Source organism: Camelus dromedarius, chromosome 21, assembly GCF_036321535.1.
Source record: "Camelus dromedarius isolate mCamDro1 chromosome 21, mCamDro1.pat, whole genome shotgun sequence".
Taxonomy (NCBI): domain Eukaryota; kingdom Metazoa; phylum Chordata; class Mammalia; order Artiodactyla; family Camelidae; genus Camelus; species Camelus dromedarius.
In genome coordinates, this window is record NC_087456.1 from 36,970,830 (window position 1) to 36,978,542 (window position 7,713).

The window sequence follows — 7,713 nt, forward strand, 5'->3', positions numbered from 1 at the left end:
CGTTACCATGACGTGGCCCCTCGCCGGACTTCAGAGAGAGCGTGGGTAGAAATAGCTCAAAGGCATCCAAAGCCTCCATGGGGGTGGGGGTGGGAGTGCCTGAGGGGGCACTGAGGAAGGGAAGGCAAAGGCAGGACCCTGGCTGGAATGTCGGTTGGGAGCCCAGTGTCCAGCCCGCCTCCCGCTGGAGGGAGGCACGTGGCTGTCCGAACGCCCCTCCTGTGACTTCGGTTGCTGCCTGCACCGGGCGTGCGCCCCAGGGTGGTTCCCAACTCTTGGGAATAATCGGTGCTAATTTCAAAGGTAAAAAAAGAGAAAGGAAAGTCACCCTGCGGGAAGGCAGGGGCAGCCCAAACCAGGAGAGTCTGCAGAAGGCAGCACCTTTGACAGGGAAACGGGCCACGTCTGAGCCTCCCCAGGTGCAGACCAGTCGCTCAGAGCTGGTTCATGGGCTGAGGGGCAGACGGGCGCCTCTGCCCTCCTGGGCGCCCACCGGGCCATCGCATGGCATCGCCCCCTGCGCTCCTGCCAGGGCCCAGCACCGACCTCAGACAGAGAACTGTGCTTGGAACCCAGGTCACCACCAACTTGGGGACCAGAGGACGGAGGCTCTAGCTCCCTTTGCCCTAAAGGGACACTCCCTTCCATGTGTCTCATGGGGAGAGCCCTCAGGGCCACAGAGCAAAAGTCTGAGGTTTCCCGAGGCCCCTCCTGACCACCCATCGACTCAGAGCATTTGTGGATGGGAAGTGACTCCCGGCCACAGGTCTTCCAGAACACGAGGTCGCCTGGGTCTGCAGGAGGGAGGAAAGTGAACTCACGCTGCTCACACACAGATCTCCCTGGATCATCGCGGGTCCCCACGAGGAAGGAGGCTTCAGCCATGTCACAGGGAGGAACCGGGCTGGCGGAGCCCAGGTCTGGGGCCAGAGGGACAGCAGCCTCCAGGTCCCCCTCCCGTGTGTGCAGCTGCCCCAGGCTTCTGCCGTCTGCTCCCTCAGGCTGTTACCACGTCTCAGAGAGCTCCCTGCATCTTGGCGAAAGGTGGCTTACGACCAGGGGTCTGGAGTCAGCACGGCTGAGGGTCGTGGCGTTGCCAGTTCCCCACTGCAGGACTGCGAGCAAGCCCCCTCACCCTTGCCACTCTGTTCTGGGGGCGGAGGGGGCACCAGCGCCCATGCCCTGGGGGAGACCTCCCAGGGAAGCACCCTGGCTGCTGCCGGACCAGCCCTGCCACAAACGCCGGCTCCGGACACACCCCACCCGCCCGCGTCCAGAGCACTGCTGTGCCGGGAAGCTCTCACCGGCAGTTCACGGCCCGGAACCTGCCTGCCTCGCCTGGTGCTGCGGGGCCTCGGCGGTCCGCCACCCTCCTGCTCCCCACTGTCTCTCCCCGCGCCCAGCTCAGCCCCGGCCCAGCACCCCCCGCCTTCTCTCCCTCAGCCTGGGGCGCTCCCCTCCCCCAGCACCAGCCCTCTCATCGCCTGTCCCAGTCCTACCCCTCCTTCCAGGACCATCGGGGCCTCTTCCTGTGCACAATGCCCCCTGCCCTCTCCTGTTCTTTCTCTTTCTTCCCCGAATCCCCAAGCCTGAGAGTTTGGGAACACTCTCCCCAGTGCCCTCTGGCATGCTGTTCACCTGCCATCTGTGGGCATCGTGGTCCCTCAGGAGAGGGGACCCAACAGGTGCCCAAGCTTGTGGTCACATGTGAGTGTCACCAAGCTGACCAGAGAGGGTCACTGCTCTCACAGGCCACGTCTTGTGTGTCTAATGTCTGTGACGGACGGAGCAGCTATACACAGGTTCTGGGCCTGAAATGTGAAACGTTTCTATCCAGACGCCTCCTGTGGGAGCAGGTAAAGCATGGGCCCTAAATGGGAGGAAACAGCAGGCTTTCATGGGGACAGACCTTGGCTGACTTGACAGGGAGGGAGGCCACTAGCCACTGGGCCTGCCCTGTGCTCGCAACTAATTTAATCCCCTTGGGGTAAATTCTTACCCCACTTTGCAGATGGGGAAACTGAGGCTCGGAGAGCTTCAGTGGGCTCCAGTGAGCTCTCTTTTCTAGTAAACAGCAGGACTGAGGAAACAGCAGGCGCGTTTATTTCTGTAGCACTGGCTCTGCGCTGGGCGCCAGCGTGAGCTCTGGGCTCACTCGCTCCTCATGACGGATCGGCAAGGCCGATACCGCTGAACAGGTGGTGAGAGAGACCCCACAAGCCAGGGGCCTGCGGTCACACAGCTCTGACCTGCCGGGGCTGGATGTGACCCCGGCCGCCAGCTCCGGAGGCCATGCCCCGACCACGGCCCTGCAGCCCCCGCAAGCCCACTCCCACGTCAGACACAGCACCAGACTCCCCCTGTCCTCAGCCTTCACACTTAGCTCCTTTCCAGGAAGCCTCCCCCTCTGATCTCCACCCAGAAAATCCACGCTTTCGTCGCTGGATGCTGGCAGGGGTGGGAACCCGGCCACACCCAGGGACAGTGGGCTCCCAGAGGGCAAGTCCTCGGAAAGATCCCCCATTGGTGGCAATGCCCTTGGCTGCATGGCTAACCTCGCCTTCTCCCCTCAGAGGTGGGAGCTGTCACCCCACCTGCAGGTGGCTGCCTCTGTTTCCTTTCCCTCTGCAGCCGACCAAGCCCTGACCACACAGCGCTCCTGGCCTTGCTCCCCAAGGCCTGCCGTTGGCCTCACCCTTTCAGGACACTTCCCTGGGCCGCCACCTCCGCAGTTACCTCTCCTGGGCTGTTCCTCCTGTGCTGCGGCTCCGCCCCACGACTGTGACCCGGGGGCCTCCGGGAGGACCAGCCCGAGGCCCCGCCGAGCCCGCTGCGTCCTCCACAGCCTCTGGCCAGCTTCCCGCCCGGCACAGGAACCAGGTACACTTCACCTGATTAAGCTTCAAACGGCGACACACCCAGAAGGGGAGGGGGGAGGGCGGGGTGGGGGCTTCTCTGATCTGGGATGGGCTCCGAGGAGGAGACAGGGCCACCCTGGCCTCAGGTGATTGGCTCCTGCTCCGAGCAAGGCACCTGCAGCTCCGGCCGGAGCCCAGGGCGAGTGGAGATGCTGTCCTCCCGGGCTGCCCAGCCGGGGCCGAGGCGGGATGCACAGGGGCCCATGTGGGGAGGCTGGAGAGCCTCCGGAATGGGTGTCTATGCGGCAGGAGGACTTGCGCCGGAGCCCAGGGAGTGCCTCGTGGCCGCGCAGGGTGGAGGCCCAGGAGGACACGGGTCTCCTAACGGTGGGGAAGCCCTGACGGCTGGGGGCAGACAGCCCTCTCTCTGGAGCAGCTTTGGGTGTTGGGGCTGTCGGGTGATCGCTGGGTTCTCCTGGGGCTGAACTGGGAACCAGGACAGGGGCCATGCCTCTCCAGGGCTGGGGAGGGCGCCGCACAGCCAGCAGGGCAGGGGGCTGCCGGGCACCAGCGCTGGAGGGGCCCTCGGGGGTCTCCAGGCCACCCTCCTGGGTGGTCAGCTGAGAGGGAAGGGTTGGCCAGTTTAGCCTGAGCAGCGAGAGCCCAGCCCTGTCTGGCGAAGCTTGCTGATCCAGGGGACGCAGCTGGAAGGTCCTGTGTTCTGGACCCTTCTTTGTCACCTCACCCTGGGGGGGGGGGTTACTCATGGCTTCCTTGTAGACAGAAGGCACGTGGAGTGGGCTGGGGCCCACAGCATCCCTTCAGCAGTGGTGGGGACACGCCTGCCATGTGGGCACGCACCACACCCAACGGCTTTATGCCCACTCCCCACGTGCGATGAGGGGCTGTTCTCGTTTCTCAGCTGAGGAGACAAAGATTAGTTTGCCCAATCCACACAGCTGGGAGGGTCAGTGCTGGGCCTGGACCCAGGCAGTCTGGCCCGGTGTACCCGTGCCTGGCCTCTGCACAATAAATCCCTCCTGTCTGGGAGAGTCCAGGGTTTCTGAGTGAGGTCTGTTTGGAGCCTGGTCTGAGCCTCCCTGCACCATCGAGCCAGCGGAGCCTTGGCAAGACCCTCCTCGGTGCTTTGTCTCCCAACTGGACCATGTAGGGGTTACGTAGGCCACAGGCATCAGAGCTGATGGTACCCCAGAAACCAGGGTCCCAAAGTGGCAGCTCCTGCCCAGATTTCTGCTGCTTCTGAGAACCGCTTGACTCAGGGCTTCCCTAACATCTTCCCTCACGTATACCCCCTTCCCCTTTACTTGTCCTTCACATTAATACCCACTAACTCATGCAGTTTATGTGCTAATTACATATTGTTCTAATGCACATTAACGTAATCACATAACTACTAGAATAGGAAGCCTTCTTCCGGGTACCACCTGAGGTCGCCTCGCGTGTGCGGACCACACGTTGAGAAAAAACGGGCTGGCTTCTAGTCCTCACTGTCCATCAGGAGAAGCTGAGGCTTAGAGAGAAGCTGCGTCCGGTCACGTGGGGGGAGCAGCAGGGCCAGGGCAGGGACCCGGCACCTGGCACCCACCCTGAGGCAGGGGCAGCACCCTCGGGTCAGCCTGCCTCCAGGCCGGCTCCCTGCTCAGCTCCACACTTGGGAACCGGGAGCCCCCGCCCCCACCGCCAGGAAATTCAGGGCAGAACTTCCACACAGTGGGATCTGGCTGAGAGGTCAGGGTTCCTGGGGTCCTCCGGGCCCCAATCTCAAGGAGGAGGATGTCCGCATGGCGTCTACCGAAGCCTGCCTCGCTGGGTGGGGTTTGGCTGTTACATCGTAAGGCAGATATGAGTTAGAACAGCCAGGCGCAGTGAGTGCGAGGGTTGTTTTAGACACGGTAACAATTCATTCCTTACTCGACCCGGAGCAGCAGTGGGGAAAGGAGGCTGTCAGACGCACTCACAGCCTGCCCCCGGAGAGGCAGAGCTGCCGGCCGGAGCTCGCGCTCGCCACCGCCCCACCTGCTCTCCGTGGTGGAGGGCGGCCCCCTCCACCTGATGAGTGTCTGCGGCAGCCCGCCCGGCCATGGCACCATCACGGGCGGAGAGACTGGCTCGGACACAAAGGGGCTGGGAGGCATCGGGAAGCCAGGTCCATCCTGCCTTCAGGCCGGCACTGCCCTGCCTGCTCCCTGGCCCCTGGGAGTTGCCTGAGCCGGACAGCTGGTGCCCAGGGCTGGACACAGCAGCCAGACCCAGGCATCCCTTTCCCACTCCTCAGTCACCTCTTCAAGCTGTGCTCCCTCTTCAGGGCCCCCGGCAGGGCAGTGACCCGTGGGAGCCAGTGAGAAGGCGGCCAGCTCCTGCCAGGGCCTCCCGTCAAGGACACAGAGCCTCACTGGCACCTTTGGCCAACACCCTGACCCCTGGGGGAGCACATGTTTGGGGGCCCGTTGACACCCCCTCAAGGGGCTGCAGAGGCCCCACCACTTCATTAAAGGCCAGAGGGGCAGGCAGACAATGGCCTCAGCCCTCAGGCCTTAGGAAAGGGGGCGCTGTGGACAGCTTGGCAGAGATGTGACATGATCAGGGTAAAGCGGGCTCCCCAGTGCTCCTCACGAGAACCCCAGCAGCCCCGTGACAAACGATGAGCTGGGGTGTCGGGGCACAGAGGACACAGACCCCAGCTCCCTGGAGGTCAAGTTGGTGAGACTTTGTGAGCAACTGGACGTGGGAACCACAATCCAGGGTAGAATCAAGAATCAAATGACCTCCAGGTTTCTGGCCTGATCACCGTGCGGAGTGGTGGTACCTCCAACAGAAATAAAGGACGGGAAGAGAAGTCACCTTCTGGGCAAGGATGAGTTTATTTGTGGACTTGCCAGTCTGGACGGGCTCTGTGGCACCCGGAGGGAGGGTCCAGCTGAGAGCCAAGTGGGGAGTCTGGAGCTCAGGGGTCCGATTTGGGCTGGGGATGAAGGTTCTACAATGAACGCCAGGAAACCCCAAAAGAGCCTCAGGGAGAGAACTCAGACATTGAATAAATTCTGGCTCAAGCTGAGAACAGACCCCTAAGGATCTCAGTGTCAGACCAGCAGGGGGGCAGGAAGGCAAGAGACCGGGACAGGCCTGGGTCTGTCAGTTATGGTCACCGGCGACCTTGCTGCGGGAGCGTGGGGGAAGGGCTGAGTGAAAGGGGTCTGGGAACAGGGAGACCTGCTGTAGCCAGAGGCGAGCATGGAGCCCGCAGGCGGGCCTTTCAGGGCAGGGACTTGAGCATGTTGACAGGCTGGGAGGGACCGGGAAGGGGGACGGGGCTGAAGAGGTGAGGGCGGTCTCAGGAAGAGGGGACGGGTGGGCTGGCTTTGAACAGGAGGGACATGCCATCTCAAAGATCAAAGCAAAGGAGTCAAGATGGCAGGAAGGAAAACCTGCAGACGAGGGTAAAGAAGTTGAGAGATCTCATCTCACGGCCTTGATTTTCTTGAAGCAGCGAGGCGAGATTCCCCACAGCGGCGGCGGCGGCGGCGGCGGCGGCGGCGGCGGCGGCAGCGGGCGGGGGAGACACAGGAAGCCTGCCTGGGACTAAAGGCCCCGGGAGGCATGGGAGATGGGGCGGGGACCGTGAGCGCAGGGGCCCTGCTCAGTCCTGTGAGCAGAGCTGAGTCGCCCAAGGTGGGGCAGGGAAGTCAGGCCAGGCTAGGGGCCCCAGCTGGGGTCTCAGGCAGAGAAACAAATGAGAACGAGGAGGTGGAGCCGGCCCGGTGGGGACAGAGGAAGGGGCTCCGGGAGCAGGCCCCTCCCTCTCCACCCGACACATGTCACTTCCCTCCAGGCCCCGAGGGGTGCGCACTGGCCTCAGGCTGTAGGGACCAACCCCACCAGTTTTCCCAGGTGAGACCAACCCTTTGCACAACAGTGTGGCCGATGCGCATGGACACAAACTGGGCTCCTGAATATGACGCCAGAATCGGCTGTGAAGTCGAGGTGGGAGGAAGGGGCCTGCTCTCCGCTGCACTGGCTCAGGCGCCATTCGCCACAAGACAGCGAGGCACTCGGGAGCGAGCCTGAAGCCAGTTTCTGTGTGAAGTCAAAGCGCCCTGAGAGGCTGGGCTCCTGGCTGAGCCCCTGTGGAAAGGAGGCAGTCCCCCCTCACCGCTCACGTTCCCTCATTTTCACACACCAGGCTTCTTTACTGCGCCTACAGCGCACGACTCAGACCACAGCCTCAAGGTGGCCAAAGACAGGCCGGCTTTCTTGCAAGACGCCACCAAGACTCAGAGAAGCCCTGTGCTTGCGGTTCCCCCAGGCAGTGCGGTTTTGAGGGATGACCTGTAAGTTTTAGACACCAACTTCTGGACTGGTTACTCCTGATAAGCTAACACATCTGTCTGCCCACTTCTGGAAAGCCTTGATTTTATCTGCCTCTCAAGTTAGAGCATCCGCACCATGGAGGGACAACAAGGCCCACGAGGTGCCCAACACAGCCGGGCAGAGAGCAGAGGGGGACCAGCACCGGCTCCCCTGCCCAGCCCCCGCCGGCAGCGTGTGGGCCTCCCAGGACTTCACAAGCTCATGCTGGCTTGCTCGGAGCCCCAGTCCACCAGGCCCCTCTCCGCTGTGTGCCTCCCTTGCCTCCGATGCCAACCCAACGTCTCTGCTCCTCCTGGAAATCCCATCGCCCTGCCACCCCTCCCACACCCTTCAGCACCCGCACTTGGCCCTGAACTCGGGGCACACTTTGCAAAGTAAAATGCCCGCCTCACCAAGAAGCCGGCCTGGGGCTCCACGCAGAGGTTCTGGACACACTGATTTGGACAAACCCAATGGGCAGAGACTC